This window comes from Podarcis erhardii, assembly GCF_964252035.2.
Source record: "Podarcis erhardii genome assembly, chromosome: 6".
Taxonomy (NCBI): Eukaryota; Metazoa; Chordata; class Lepidosauria; order Squamata; family Lacertidae; genus Podarcis; species Podarcis erhardii.
The window spans coordinates 56,089,020-56,105,064 of NC_138510.1; the positions used below are offsets into that span (position 1 = coordinate 56,089,020).

Below are 16,045 nucleotides of genomic sequence, written 5' to 3' on the forward strand. Positions count from 1 at the left end.
GCACTAGTCTCATTAGGCAAGCTACACATACAAACTACATTTGATCACCACCAACTCCTCTAGGAGTATCTATGCATATTTCTTAACCATAGAAAAGCCTTCATAACAAGGTATTTTAAAAATCTCCTATTTAAATGTGTATTCCACTCTTCAAACAGAGACTGATATGTGAAGAGTGCAATTAATTTAAAAGAATTTTTTCCCAGTACTCTTACCTTCCTGCTCCCGAAGCAAAACAGGGTATTTTTTATGTGCACCAATTTGCTTTGATTCTTTGGTCAGTGTAAACCATAGCAAGTACTGCATAGTGTTATGCAGACTGGCATTAATTAAAATGTAGCTAAATGTGTTTTACAGTCCAATTTTTAAACTCTTGTTATATGCACTGAGTACAGAATTACTTCGGAATGTAATCATATTAAGTTTGGCTCTACCTATATTTAACAATACTGCTTTGTAGTAAAATTCAGCTTGTACCATGTAAGCACTTGCATACTCTTAATCAAACATTGCAGTGCAATATAATCTAAAATGAACATTCAAATCTCCTAATCTATGACCAACTTCCTGGCAATTACATAATATACAACCTTTTACAGGTGATTGTGGGCAGAGAAATTTTGCTAACCGGAGGAAAATTAATTTTTGCCACTTGAAAATGGTCTTTGTTTTCTGATGGTTATAGTAGGCTTGCCATACGTCAGGAAAATTCCTAACATGTCCTGGTTTGGGGGTGTAAAAATGGCATCGGGGGGAATTTTGACAAATTGGCAAAATGTCAGGGAAAACCCAGATGTATGGCAACGTGATGGAAAAAGCAGAAACAGCTCAAAAAGCTTTAAGTCACAATTTTGGGGTTAGGCTTCCCCAAAGAAACTCAACAATTTGGGTGTGTCAGGGAACTGCCATCGGAGAGTCAGGTGGTGGAAGGGCTCAAGGAGGCTAGGAGAGCTTCGGATGTTGAGGAAGGAACCAGTAGGGGGAGAGGGAGAGTTCCTGCAGAAACTCAGTCGGAGGAATGGCTCCAAGATGCTTCCAGTGAGAACAGCGGGGAGGGCTCAGGACCTCCGCTGGGGACGCCTACTCTGCGCAGGAAACTGTCACGCAGAGAATCCAGAAGGAGAGTTTCCGTCAAGGAACTCTTATGCTGGCGTAAATTCCGGAAGCGCCCACTGACGGATTCTGCCAGCGATTGAGGTAGCCATGCACCCATGGCTCCGCGGACTGGGAGAGTTTAGGAACTGATGGCAAAGCTTTGAGGGCTTAAACGTTTACGCACGAGCAGCCCCCTTTTCCCATTACAGCAATCCGTCAGTCCTTGACGCTGCTTGTGCGAAGGAGAGGCATCATGAGCAACCCAACCGGAGCCGGGGGAGCAGGAGGAGCTGGAGAGGGACCAACTCTGGAGGAGAGAAACAGAGCGTTGGAGCACCAGCTGGCACTGCTAACGGCGCGGCTCGAGGAAAGGAGGGCGCAGGATGCACAGGGGAAACCCACCACCATCGCAAGGAAGGTACCGGGGTTGGTACAGAAATTTGGGGGTGACCCAAGGAACTACCAAGCCTTTAAGACAGAGATGCAGTATGCACTGAACCTGCAATTCGATGACTTTGCCGATGAGGAATCGAGAGTGCCTTTTGTGATTGGGCACCTCGAGGGAGGGGCTAGAGATTGGGTGAGGCCCCTGATGGCATCGAATAATGACGCCTTAAAAGACTTGAGGAAATTCTTTATCGCGATGGACTTGATGCTTTCCAGCCAGATTGAACAGGGCGTGGTACGCAGACAGTTAATGGCGTGCAAACAGGGAAATCAATCAGTTTGAGAGTATTGGACACAGTTTACCATGATTATACATAAATTGGGGTGGGACCTGTCTTCGGACCCGATACAGATGCTGTTTGAAGAAGGTCTAGCCCCAGCGGTGAAAGATGAACTTTCCGGCGCGCCCCGTCCAGAGTCCATGGATCAGCTGACCAAGGCGGCGCTTGCGATTGGAGCGCGCCAGGAGGCGAGAGCTCTGTAGAAGCGGGAAGGGAGAGGAGAGCGTTGGAATGATTTCCGCATTCCTGAGATGCCAGCGCAACCTTCCCCGCCAGTGGAACCGATGGAGATTGGAGGGGCGAGCGCGCGCGGAACTTCAAATGTTAACGAAGGGCGGAAGAAGGAGGGAAAGAGCACCAAAAAATGTTTCCTCTGTCAACAGCCAGGACATTTTGCCAGGGTCTGCCCGCAAAGGAAGGGATGGCAAGGAATGGTGGGGGCTGTGGGGAGTGAGGAGGAGGGGGTTAAGGAGCAGGTAAAAGCCAACGCCTGGCTGCCAGCGACAGGGCACAGCAGTCAGGCCAAGGATCAGTGAACGTGCCCAAGCCTGAACCCCCAAGAGCTGCTCTCGTCATAGAGGTGCTGCTAGAGCTACCCAACGGACATCCACTCACGATAAAAGCCCTATTAGACTCAGGCAGCTCCTGCAATTTCATGAGTAAGGAGTTTGCGTCAGAGCACCAGATACAGACGCTGCCCTTAAGTCCTTCCTTGCAGGTAACAACGATTGACGGGAGGGAACTGCTGGGAGGGGAAGTAAACCAACAGACGGTCCCCATGACAATGAGAGTGGCAAGGCACACAGAAGTCATTGCATTTCATGTAGCCACACTAGCGGGACCTCCCATCATCTTGGGAATGAGCTGGCTGGCGCTACATGACCCGCTAGTGGGATGGCACCAGTGGACAGTCTCTTTTGGGTCAGCTCATTGCCTAGAGCACTGCAAGGTAAGAGGAATGGAGGGACTGGCTAGGGCCAGTCTTGCAGGGATGGCGGTGGGGGAAAAGGGAGAAATACCCCGACAATACGCCGACCTGAGTGACGTCTTCAGTGAGAAGGAAGCAGATAGACTACCCCCGCATAGACCCTTTGACTGTCAAATTAACCTACTCCCGGGAGCCCAGCTACCAGTGGGCAAGCTGTACGCCATGTCAGACAGGGAGATGCAGGAGTTACGGGAGTTCATAGACAAGAACCTGAAACGAGGTTTCATCAGGGAGTCAAGAGCGGTGGGGGGCAGCCCAGTGTTTTTTGTGGACAAAAAAGACACTACTAAACCCAGGCTGGTCGTGGACTTCCGGGCCGTAAATTCCGTGTCAGAACCTGTGGCCTTTCCCATGCCCAGGATTGACGACATTTTGACCAGGGTGAGGAAGGGAAAGATTTTTACCAAGCTGGACCTGAGGGGGGCGTATAACCTGATACGGATGAGGAAAGGGGGAGAGGGTGGCACCGGCGGGGTTGCTGGAACCATTACCCACACCCGAACGGCCATGGGAGGCAGTTTCCATAGATTTTATGACGGATTTACCAAGATCCAAGGGGAAAACTGCGGTAATGGTAGTGGTAGACCTGTTAACCAAGATGTGCCACTTTATAGCTTGCTCACATGCGGTAACGGCGGAAGAAACCGCCAGGTTGTTTGTAAAACACATTTTTAGGTTGCATGGCGCCCCCTTGAGGGTGGTCTCTGACAGAGGGAAACAATTTACGTCCAGGTTCTGGAAGAAGCTCATGAGCTTACTGCACGTGGAGGTCAATTTCTCAACCGCCAGGCACCCAGAAACTAATGGGCAGGCGGAAAGGGCAAACAGTATTCTGCAACAATATCTGAGGTGTTATGTAAATGACAGAGAGAATGATTGGGTAGAGAAATTAGCCCTGGCCGAATTCGCCTACAATAATGCGGAAAATGTGTCCACGGGCATGAGTCCATTTATGGCTAATTATGGGTGTCACCCCAGGGCCTTTCCAGGGGAAGGAGGGGAAAGATGGAGCGTACCAGCAGTGGAACATTTTGTGGAAGAAATGGAAGCAATACATCATCAGCTCAAAATGAATTTGGATAGGGCCAAGGAAGAATACAAGAAGCAGGCAGATAGGAGCAGAAGGGAAGGAGAGACCATAAGGGTGGGGGACCGGGTGTGGTTGTCAACACAAGGGTTACCGTTCAAGGGGGGTTGCAAAAAATTGCGGCCAAAACGACTGGGACCCTTCGAGGTTATACAGCAGGTCAATACGGTGGCCTTTAAACTCAGGCTGCCAGACAACATGAAACTGCATCCAATATTCCATAGGTCATTACTATCACCATACCGGGAGGGGCGGGAATTTTGGGGACGTGAAGGTGAGGTTCCCGTGGCACCGCAAGTAGAAGAGAGGGAGAGCAGCAGTCATGTAGCAGAAATACTCGACTCTCGGTGGAAGGGGAAACAGGTGGAGTACTTAGTGGCATGGGAAGGGGAACCGGAGTCCGAAAATACCTGGTTACCGGCAGAAACGGTCAAGGATGAGGTCTTAGTAGGAACGTTTCATCGCCGGTTCCCAAGGAAGCCTCAGCCCTTGGCTAGGTTCTGGGAGGAACACTTCGGCACCACTGATGAGGAAGAGGAGCTCGCGGGGTTCCCAGAATCAGGACAGGAAGAGGAAGAAGAATCAGATGGGGAAGAGTATTCAGGAAGAAGGGACAGTAGTAGGTGGAGAGTGGTTTTCGAGTCATCCGAAGATGAGGATTCTTTCCGGGGGTTCCCAGCCTCACCACCCAGAGAAGAGGGGGAAATGGGGGGTGAGGGGGGTCTTGGAGGGGAGGTGGATGTCAGGGAACTGCCATCGGAGAGTCAGGTGGTGGAAGGGCTCAAGGAGGCTAGGAGAGCTTCGGATGTTGAGGAAGGAACCAGTAGGGGGAGAGGGAGAGTTCCCACAGAAACTCAGTCGAAGGAATGGCTCCAAGATGCTTCCAGTGAGAACAGCGGGGAGGGCTCAGGACCTCCGCTGGGGACGCCTACTCCGCGCAGGAAACTGTCACGCAGAGAATCCAGAAGGAGAGTTTCCGTCAAGGAACTCTTATGTTGGCGTAAATTCCGGAAGCGCCCACTGACGGATTCTGCCAGCGATTGAGGTAGCCATGCACCCATGGCTCCGCGGACTGGGAGAGTTTAGGAACTGATGGCAAAGCTTTGAGGGCTTAAACGCTTACGCACGAGCAGCCCCCTTTTCCCATTACAGAGTGGTTTCCTAAAAGCTACACAACTTTGTGGGTGTCAGAAATTTTACTTTTTGAAATATGGCAACACTATGGTTATAGTTTCCCTATCCATTAGGTAATGCTATCCAATTTGGCTTTCACTGACTTTTTTTAACTAGTTCACCACCTAATAAGTTAATCTCCAGATTTGTCAATATAAAAATTACCATATTTCTCTGTATCATGAATGCTAAATGAAACCTGGAATCTGCATACGACCTACTAAAGTTTCACCCAATCAGGTTTGCTATTCTCTTGTACACTTCATTTTAGGACTGTAACAAAAAAACAAAAGCTATAGTTTCAATATCAAACCATTTTCACCCCCGCCCACACAGTTGCTAAACATCCAACATGAGGAATTTTTCTAGAGAACTCAAAAGCTTGCTTACTACTTTGTGACATCAAACAAAGGCATGACCCTATGGTAGATTTTGCCGTTTTTCTTAAGAACCTACATAGCATCCTTTGCTTTTTGTGTTTGCTTAGATCAGGGATAAGGAATCTGTGGCTCCCAAGTTGTAGCTGGACTACAACTTCTATCATCCCTGACCATTGGCTATGCTAGCTGGAGCTGATGAAGTTGGAGTCCAATGAACTTTGGGAGGGCCACAAGTTCCCCAGTCCCGGCTTCAATGCTCTTTTAACAACTATGGCTGGTTTTATTGATTGGTTGGTTGTGGTGAGGGAAAGGGTAGGGTTTAGCTATACTTCTATTGCTATTGAATATTCTTGCCTTTTCTCAGTTATGCTTCTTGTGCTAATCTTAAAATGATCATAAATGAATGCTCCGATTAGAACTGAGCTGAAATTTGCCAGAGAAGATATTTTCTGATACTATTTCTGAGAATTTTATAACCCACATCTGAAAAAAAAGACCATTTTGCAAAGTATTTTCATTTTGTTTTGTTTCTGCTACATTTAGGTACCATTGTTTGTTTGATTGTGAGTTGTCCAGAGAGTTTCACTTTATGGTGTGCCATCAAATGCTGAAAAAATAAAATATTTGTGCCTCCCCCTGCCCTGCCCACTTTGGTGATTGCCATCAGGGGTGCCAACTTGAATAAAATATTGGGGGTGGGGACCAGGTAAGCCCATCCCCACATAATCGATCACATGACGCAGTGCGCACACACCATTTAAATAGGAATGCCCATCAACTTTGTGGGGGCCCTGCCCCCTCAAATATCTTGTTGTGGGGGCTGAAGCCCCCATAGCCCCTAGGAGTTGGCTCCTATGATGGCCACCATTTTTTCCTCACAGTGCCCTGTAATGATGGTGACTAGGGGCAAGGCAGAATATGCAAAATGGTAACCAGTTTGACAACATAATCGCTGTGTCTTCTTACAGCAATAGCAAGCAGAGAGGGAGAGTTGAGGGGAAAGGCAGAAGCCATGCCTTCTGTTGCTGGTGTGGAATGTTTACTTGAAATAAAACTGGTTCAGAAATGGAAACTTTGTCATTCTCCAGATGTTAATGGACTCCAGCTCCCATCGGCCCCAGACAACCTGGCAAATGGTCATGGGTGATGAAAAATGTAGTTTAGCAACATCGAGAGGATCACAGGTTCCCCACCCTCGCACTAGCTACCTTCAGATCTTCACAGCTTTGCTGAAGAGCCCAGGGCTTCTGTCAAGTCATAATGCAAAGGTGTTCAGGCATCTTAAATAATCCTTGTTTTATTGCACCTCCGTTATCCTTTATTGGTGTGCCATCCTTAGCTATTGAAGTTTATATTGTTTTATATTGGGTCCCTTATATGTAACTAAAAGATGCAGTATTTTTAAAGCTAAAATCAAGAAGAAACAACGTAACCAAATATTATTCAAGTCAACCATGACATGGCATGTAATCAAAATACAATCACTGATGGGGAAAGCATTTTCATAGCCATTGTCCATTTTGTATGAAATATGCATTAAATTATTAATAAGTCCTCTTAGGATAAAAATGTCAGAGCTTTTTAATATATGTTACCAGCGCCAGTTCAAAACAGTTATTGTTTGCCTTCACCACAGAAATGCTATTAAGCCTGTGGCTGTGAGTGACTGAATCATCTAATCCAGCGCAGTAAAATTGACTATATAATCTGTCGGAGAGACGCTACATCTACCATCAAAGCCAGCAAAGCAGAACCCCACATTCTATTTTCAGGTTCCAATTTTTATCAATACCTTACTGTGATGTGACTGATGCTTAGTATTACCTGAGAATGATAATAACAAAATTCCTGATATGCCAGTTTCAAAAATCTAATGCACAAGAAACATATCTGGAGCAGCAGTTTCAGCAGTAATGGTGCAAATTACATCATTTGTAACCATTTTAAGGAAAGGATACCTTCAAACAACGATAAAATATGGGTGCAGTTCTGTATACATTTTTCTTTTGATATACTGCAAGCCATGCATGAAGTTTATTAATCTTTGCCACTTTTTCTATCAGTCATGAAGCTGTAGCTTTCGCTTGCATAGATATCTGGCTCAGTAGCAAAATAAGGTGTTTGTGGATGGGGGCAGGGGAGGCCCGAAAGCGTATTTTAAGAGGCATAGTACCTGGCTGCAGCAGACAAATTGCAGCTCTCAACTAGCTCTTACCTGCTCTTGGTACACAAGGTTCAAAGGGATGGGGATAAATGGATATAGATTAGAATTGCCACTGAAATCCTGTGTAAAATTAAATTCAAAGCAAAAGAGGGGGCTCCTCCTCAAGTGAAACATCGGAGTAATTTGTGCAGAAGCCAAGAGAGTTTTAATAATACTAGCACAACCTCATGCAGAAGCAGCAGCCATCAAAAGCATAGGAAACTAACTCATCAGGCATAAAGAGCACATATGGTCACATACCCACATTACAATCATCACATGAGAGACATTTTAAATGTATATAGTTTATGTTTCTATGTATATCCTGTTTTTCTGCCGCAAGGTACTCAACACAGCTTGCAGCCAGTAACTAAAACATATGAGCACACACTTTGGATTTCTCAGATCACTCCACTTGAAAGCTATTACCATACAGTATGCCATTCGTGTACAGTGGCTTGTATGGGCTGAATAGTTTTCTTTATGCCAGGGTGGGGGTGGGGACTTTGATTCTCTCTACACTGGTGCAACTTGTGAGATGTGGCATTGCAAAATGAGAGTGTTATCCACCCACAACATGGCAGCTGAAACACAAAGGGGCCACCATGTCTCTTGCCACTATCTTCTTGGAATACAACACCTGCAAATGCAAACTTATGTATTCAGCTTTATTTAAGATAGTGGTCGTCATGTATGCAAACGTTTATAGCGTGTTAAGGCAGTAACAACATGTAGAATTTAAAATAGAATCTGGACTCTTGGGTGATATGATGAAAATTTTACAGTTTAATAATTCAAGCCATAGAAAAGCATCTCACAACCTTGAGTTCCCAGATATTCTTGAACTACAACTCCCATCATCTCTGACCACTGGCCATGCTGGCTAGGAATGGTGGAATTGTAGTCCAACAACACCTGGGAACCGAAGGTGGAGAAAGGCTGGCTTACACAAAAGTGAAGGGGACTGCCAGTCACTTTCACTTTCAGTACATAATTTCTGTCTTAAACATGTTGTAAAACTGTTTAAATGGGTTGTATTCTGTATTATATTGCATATTTTAAGGTTCACATTTCATGTAAATGGGGGAAGTTCTCTCATTAAAAATTACAATAGTGATTTTATTGTTTTATCTTTTTGTAAGCTACTTTGAGGGTGTGTTTTATAAAAAAGCAATGAAGTGATGCATGTGTGTGTGTACACACACACATTAAATAAAAAACTAAAATTCATAAAAATCTTGAGAAGAAGAATCAAGCCAATTTTCTCACTCAGTGACTCAGGCTGCTAGACCTTTTAGCTCCGCTACCAGCATGCAGGTTACTGTAACATGTGGTAGAGTGTCTACGGTCAGTGCAGTGCTTTCACTTGATTGTGCCTTGAACATAAAGAGCAATTCAAAGTCAAAGTTCAAAATTGGATGCAAAAATATACAGTATTGATTTAGCAGTGTACAACACCGTAACAGCTGCACAAATTTTAGGGCAATGGCAAAAAGTAAAGGTGCAGGGAAAGGATTTGTGCTATTATTCCAAGTAAAAGTGGTTTCTGTGAAACGTCAAGCCCAATTTCATGTCTGAACATCACTTGCCTCTTTCAGCCCAGGCCAATGCACTTCTATTGAAGTAGAACCCTTAAGACAGATGAATGCTTGTAGTTTGTCAAAGATATTTCTGAATTCAGAATCCCTCAGGCTAGAAGCCCCCATATTTCAAATAAATGACTCGATCTCATAGCCTTGTTCCATCATTTCGGGAAATTCAGGAAAACAGTTACAGTAACAAAAATGACTCAAACTTTAGATGTCACAGAAGACAATACAATACCAACTGTGTATTTTAGCTTCCTGTGTAAGATGGTTCATTAGATTCATCACTAGGAGATGGCTCAGAGATAATGTCAGTTCCACTGTTTTTTTGCTCAAATACACTCCAGGAAATCAAACTAGGACTAATGGGTTAATTTGTCTCCTCAATTGAGTGTCCTGGTTCCTTCCACAGATGGCTGCATGCTTTAATGCAGTTTCTGGAATTCAGATGTTCTTTACAAAGTTATCGTGTTGAAAAGGTCCATAGAAACTACCACTATTTTGTAAATACAAGGTTCTAAACTGTACTTCACAATCTATTGAATCCACTAATGGTTTGTGGTTCACATGTTACAATTTATTATCTATTAACAAGTGAACATTGTGAGGTGCACTCCCAACCGCACAATAATTAGCATTATGTTATCATCTTAAAATAACCACCATATTTTTTTGAACAGGAATAATAGAAAGAAATCATTTAACTATTTGGATGCTGAAGGATATAAAAGCTCTATCAGCAGAAGGTACAAACGTACAAAGCAAAGTGTTGGCATATCCGTGGAAGCCAAAAAGTTTGTGTGCGCGCACACGCACACACACACACAAACAAACAAACACAAACAACTGGATGCTATACATAAAACTGTGGCCATGGACAGCATGTGGCCATGGACTGCATTTAGGCTCCATGTTTAGTTCATCAGCTCCTATTATGAAATCCAGAGAAGCCCAGATTTCATTTACAAATCTTAAGGTTGAAGCTGTATGTTTGAAAATGTAAAAGAGACTCCCACATGTACCTCGGATTTTGTCTGATGGTATGAAGCAAACTTCACATCTCAATTGCTGGCCAGCAGTGGGGAGGGGGAGCAGCCAAGTGCCCCCTCAGCTCACCTTTAAGGTGAGCAAATGATGAAAAGCATGGATCAATAAAGTGTGATCCAGTACACTGAGGGAGAGTGGCATATCTCCTCAAGTTACAGCAGCAACAGTCCATGTGGTGCCTTGAGATGCTTTGCACTCTTGACTCCCGCTGTCCATGACCAGCACTTTTCCCTAGAATAGGTGTCAGTACTCACCATGAAGTTGTTACAGTAAGCGCCACTCTTTTTAACAAAAAGAGGTGCTGGTACTGTGTACTGTTGAGTACTCCCTGGGAAAAAGTACTGTCTATTATCAGTGGCCATGCTGGCTAAAGCTTATGGACTCCCACAGCATTTGAGGTGAAACCTCTTGGCTACCAGTGAGTTACAGAGTACTTGTGCGGTTGTGGAGAATGTTAGTTATTCAATGCTTGTTGCAGATCTTTACTGATTAATAAAGTTGCAAGTATGACTTAATTTATATCTGGAGTTTTTTGTATTCTTATAACATTCTATTGTATTTTAAAAATAATAAATTCACTGAATTAAAAAATAATAATGTAAAGTTAAGGACCTTGCATCCAAATACTGGCAGATGTCTTCATTCAGGGCAGGTGGGGGGAGAAGGTGGCAATGAGGAAGCCCCAACCTCTAATGCAGGGGTAGCCAACATGGTAGCCCTTCTTTTTGGCAGTGATTGTATTTTATTAGGCCTGTGTGTGTCATTTTACATCCTGGTTCCAGAACCCTAAAATCATTGCACAGCCTATTCCTTGGTGAGGAGGCTGCATACTAGCTATGTTTCGGGAACAAGCAGTCAAATGAAAGGCTACAAAAAGTGGAAAGTGGGACCACAAACCTGCCGCCAAAGCCCAAAATGCAAATGGGGACACACACAGTCTAGGTTGGCTTCGCCCCTAACCTCCATTCATTGGTCAGAAAATGTGTGCCTACAAACGTACCTGTAAGTTCTGAACTCCCAGTCATTTGGCAAAGTACTGATTGTTTGGACTAGAGCCTGGGTCATATGTATAGAGGCCCCTATGCATAAGTTCCAATCAACATAGTCTCATTTCATACCTCTATACCTTTTGAGCCATCTGCACAGGGCTTTCATGACACGAGTTAAAGAAGATATCTTTCTTTTAAAAGCCAAACACTACAAGGAAGGCCCCATCCCCTGCATGTACACAAACAAAGAATGAGAGAGACACTTGTTTTATCTTGCCGCCACCCTTTTTTCTGTACACATGGCTGCTGGAAAGTTTTGACAAGGTATATTTGTTTTTTGTTAGCATTCATAAAAGGTGTGAATAAGATTCTAAACTTTTTAGTACAAAGCAAATCCAAACAAAGAGAACACTCAAATTAAAGCTCTTTCATTTTTTTCTCCAAGACACAGCAGCCTTTTCTAAGCTTTATTAGAAAATTATCATGCCAGCTGTCTCTTTTCCTTGACTGTTATTCACACAATATGCCTCTCTCTTGTTTCTTTTCAGCTTTGTACATGTATAATAATGAGTTTTTCTAGAATGGAAAACCCAGTGGAATATTAAAATTGCAAAGAGCAGTTCTTCAAGTTAATTTCGCCAAAGTGCATCACAACACAATACAACATTGTAAGAATGAATATCTAATAGGGCCTCATTCATGGAAATTAATTAAAAAATGTTATTCTGAATATAGCTTTTCATATATGTACCATTGTCTATTGGCAATAATTTTAAGAAGTTAAACATTTATGAAAATAAATTGTTCAAGACCTATTTAATGGATTATGTTATGAACAGCGAGCTACCCTTTATTTTTAGGAATTAAAACTGTGGATTTGGTTGAGAGATGTGTATACTATTATGATTCTTCAGGAAAAAAGAAGGATATTTTTAGTCAAGCTGTAGCTTTATTTAGAACAAATTAGATGATCAGCACCACTGTTGTGCCTTTGGGCCAAACTAATTGTAGCACGTCTTACATGTTTAGCTCATTATTGCTTAACCAACGGCAGTGGGGGTGAGGAGGAATCCACATGAGGACTGCAGTGTTGAGGCTAAACCCCTTCCTCCCCTGCTTATTTAATTTATATGCAGAATTCATCATGCGAAAGGCTGGGCTGGATGAATCCCAAGCCAGAATTAAGATCGCCGGAAGAAATATCAACAACCTCAGATATGCAGATGACACAACCTTGATGGCAGAAAGTGAGGAGGAACTAAAGAACCTTTTAATGAGGGTGAAAGAGGAGAGTGCAAAATATGGTCTGAAGCTCAACATCAAAAAAACGAAGATCATGGCCACTGGTCCCATCACCTCCTGGCAAATAGAAGGGGAAGAAATGGAGGCAGTGAGAGATTTTACTTTCTTGGGCTCCGTGATCACTGCAGATGGTGACAGCAGTCACGAAATTAAAAGACGCCTGCTCCTTGGGAGAAAGGCGATGGCAAACCTAGACAGGATCATTAAAAGCAGAGACATCACCTTACCAACAAAGGTCCGTGTAATTAAAGCTATGGTTTTCCCAGTAGTGATGTATGGAAGTGAGAGCTGGACCATAAAGAAGGCTGATCACCGAAGAATTGATGCTTTTGAATTATGGTGCTGGAGGAGACTCTTGAGAGTCCCATGGACTGCAAGAAGATCAAACGTATCCATTCTTAAGGAAATCAGCCCTGAGTGCTCACTGGAAGGACAGATTGTGAAGCTGAGGCTCCAATACTTTGGCCACCTCATGAGAAGAGAAGACTCCCTGGAAAAGACCCTGATGCTGGGAAAGATGGAGGGCACAAGGAGAAGGGGACGACAGAGGACGAGATGGTTGGACAGTGTTCTCGAAGCTACAAACATGACTCTGACCAAACTGCGGGAGGTAGTGGAAGATAGGGGTGCCTGGCGTGCTCTGGTCCATGGAGTCATGAAGAGTCGGACACGACTAAACGACTAAACAACAACAACAACCACCAGCCAGCTGCTTTTTTTTGTTAAGAATGAACAAAACTAAGCACAGATGAAAAAACACATTACTGTGTTGGTTCATATGATATGCAGAAGCCAAACTTCAGTTTAGTCAGATTGCATGAATGTGCAGGCTCCTGAAAAGGAGCTTATACCTACCTTACTCCTCCCTGGTCCTTTTTTGCCTGCCGTGCTAAACCAAGTCAAGGATTGGCTTAATGAGTCATCTGAAGCTCCATTTGCCATTGGCTCTAGTTCTCCCTACTGTCAATCCCTCTGCCTTTTACTGTAACAGTCCCAATAGGCAGCAGCCTTCGTGGTAATAAAAAGCATCTGCCACGTGACTAAGTTAGTGTTTCAAGGGCCCCTTAACCAATCAAAAAGGGGTTAAACAAATGTATACTATATGAACAGATACAATAACAGAAGAATGAAGAGACTGGTAGTGCAACAATCTAATCCATGCATAGGGGTATGTATGACATTGATATTGCAGCATTCAGAGTGCAGAGTATAAAACACAAAATGTTTAAATAATAAATACAGCGTAATTCAGATCACTACATCTCAAGCATGCTAAATAAGATCATACTGTACAATTAACAGCCCTATTTTGTGTACACCGTCACTGGTATACACCAAAAGCTTAAGAAAACAAACTCAACATGCATCTGGCAGGCACGCCAGAAAATAGCCACTGAGTGGATCTCAAATGCCTTCTTAATAAGCCAATGCTTTGTGGGCAATACTTTCTGGATTATTTTGAAAGTAACAGCTAAAACAGCTGAGTATATGGGCTGTTCCCTTTGCTAAACTAAATGGGGTGGCGAGGAACCTTAGTTGATCTTTAGGTTCAGGGTGGGAGTAGTTACAAACACAAGCAAATGTTACAAAGTTCTGATTCACATATAACACTAAACCAAACCATGGCTTAGTGCAAATGTGTTGTGTCTAAATGTGGGCTTGTGATTTGTTTGGGGGAAACAAACCATGAACCCACATTTGGACATAACACAAGTAGTAAACCAAGAACTAACTTTGGTTACAGTTCGTGGTTTGTCTGGAGCACGCTGTGGTTTGGTTTAATGCTGCGTGCAAACTGGACCAAAATTTCTTTGATTTTCTCCTAAAAGTTATTCATTTTTTTCTAACTGTCAACCAAACTTCTCCAAGGACTAGCAGCAGTGCTATAAAAAATCTGCCTTTTCTGAAGCATGAAAACATATGTGCTAAGACAAATAAGCAATTACATATGTCTTTGGATAACTTTAAAATGCAGTGCTGTTCCAGGACAAAGCAGCAATAGGAAGAATGAAATAGCATTGAAGAAGCCACTACCATCATTTGCCCAAGAATACTGTTGCATGCCACCCCAATCTCTGAGCAGTTTGTTCCAGGGGTTCCAGGCACTTACTCAGGTTTCATGTTTCTTTCAGAATGAGGCACAGTGGAAACTGTGGTGTCTTTATGATATACAGTGGTACCTCGGGTTACATACGCTTCAGGTTACACACTCCGCTAACCCAGAAATAATCCTTGAGGTTAAGAACTTTGCTTCAGGATGAGAACAGAAATTGTGCTCCGGCGGCGCGGCAGCAGCAGGAGGCCCCATTAGCTAAAGTGGTGCTTCAGGTTAAGAACAGTTTCAGGTTAGAACAGACCTCCGGAACGAATTAAGTACTTAACCCAAGGTACCACTGTATGGTTTACTTACACATATATATAACCTGAACCTACAATGAAGGGGGGGGGCCTCACAACATTAATACCCCAAGAACGCCTTGCTTCCCCAATAGCTTTGCTTCCCTGGATTCAAACAAAAATCTACATCACTCTGTCTCTCTCTTCTCCCAGCTTGCTACTTTTCTTCTAGCTCACATCACTTCACTATCTGCTCACAACTCTGGATTTTTATGTCTAACTACCCACAAGTTGAGGGAGGGGGCCCCACCCATTTTCTGTCTTGCACAGAGCTACTTCCTTAATGGCCCATCACCTTACCAGGAACCTAACTCAGCTTTCCCGTAATTAGAAGGGGCCCCAGGCATTCACCCTACCCATCCCCCCCCCAAAAAACTTGTAACACTATTCATTTGAATGTTCAGTGGTAAATCTAATTCTGTAACCCTGCTTTTCAATTAGGTATTCTTCAGATGTTTTTACTGGGGATTCATTATTCCCTGCTGCTTTCGTACACGGATTAGTTAAATTTGCAGTTTAATTTCCATCATACTCTTCTAGAATAGTTTCTCTTGTTCCGCTTCCACAAAAATCAACAAGTTATTAAAGTCCTACAAGCAATCATCTGTACTAAGAGGTTAAAATGGGTGGCAGTGGTTGAGACCAAAAGATATATATGCCATTGCTGACATTCTCTCGGGAAATGCCACCAGTTATGAGCTACAAGTTTGGATTGTCAGCTACGTAGGAACTGCTGATATTCTGCCATTATGACTTTTGTGCAAATGAAACTGTGTGGGTGAAAACTGTATTTAAGCAGAGTGCCTGGGAATTTGTAAAATGCAGACAAAGTTTCCCACTGCAATTTAACAATTTAGCAGGTAACTTCAACAAATAGGAAAGTAAATCGGAGAGAAATCAAAGCCAGCCTGTCAAAAGAAAAACTGAGCAACGAAGTGCTCTACCCACCACCAGGTAAAATGGGAGACCATTCCCTCACACCACATTTTGCTTCTAAGAGGACAATAGGATACAACTGTGATAAAAGATAAGTTTTCTCCATTGCATTCTTTAGCCACAAAACAGGCAAG

The 16,045-nt window shown here is 43.5% G+C and overlaps 1 protein-coding gene and 1 long non-coding RNA gene across 3 annotated transcripts in view; one reads left to right on the top strand and one right to left on the bottom strand.

Moving 5' to 3' along the window:
• BEND5 (BEN domain containing 5) overlaps nucleotides 1–16,045 on the bottom strand; it is a 721,515-nt gene that overhangs the window by 519,943 nt on the left and 185,527 nt on the right. The gene's annotated exons all lie outside the window — the stretch shown is intronic.
• The window catches only part of LOC309345313, a 66,072-nt gene that overhangs the window by 890 nt on the left and 49,137 nt on the right, over nucleotides 1–16,045 (top strand). Inside the window, exon 2 of the long non-coding RNA XR_014158180.1 lies at nucleotides 7,088–7,223. This is a non-coding gene — a long non-coding RNA (uncharacterized lncRNA). The remainder of the gene's footprint in view (nucleotides 1–7,087; nucleotides 7,224–16,045) is intronic.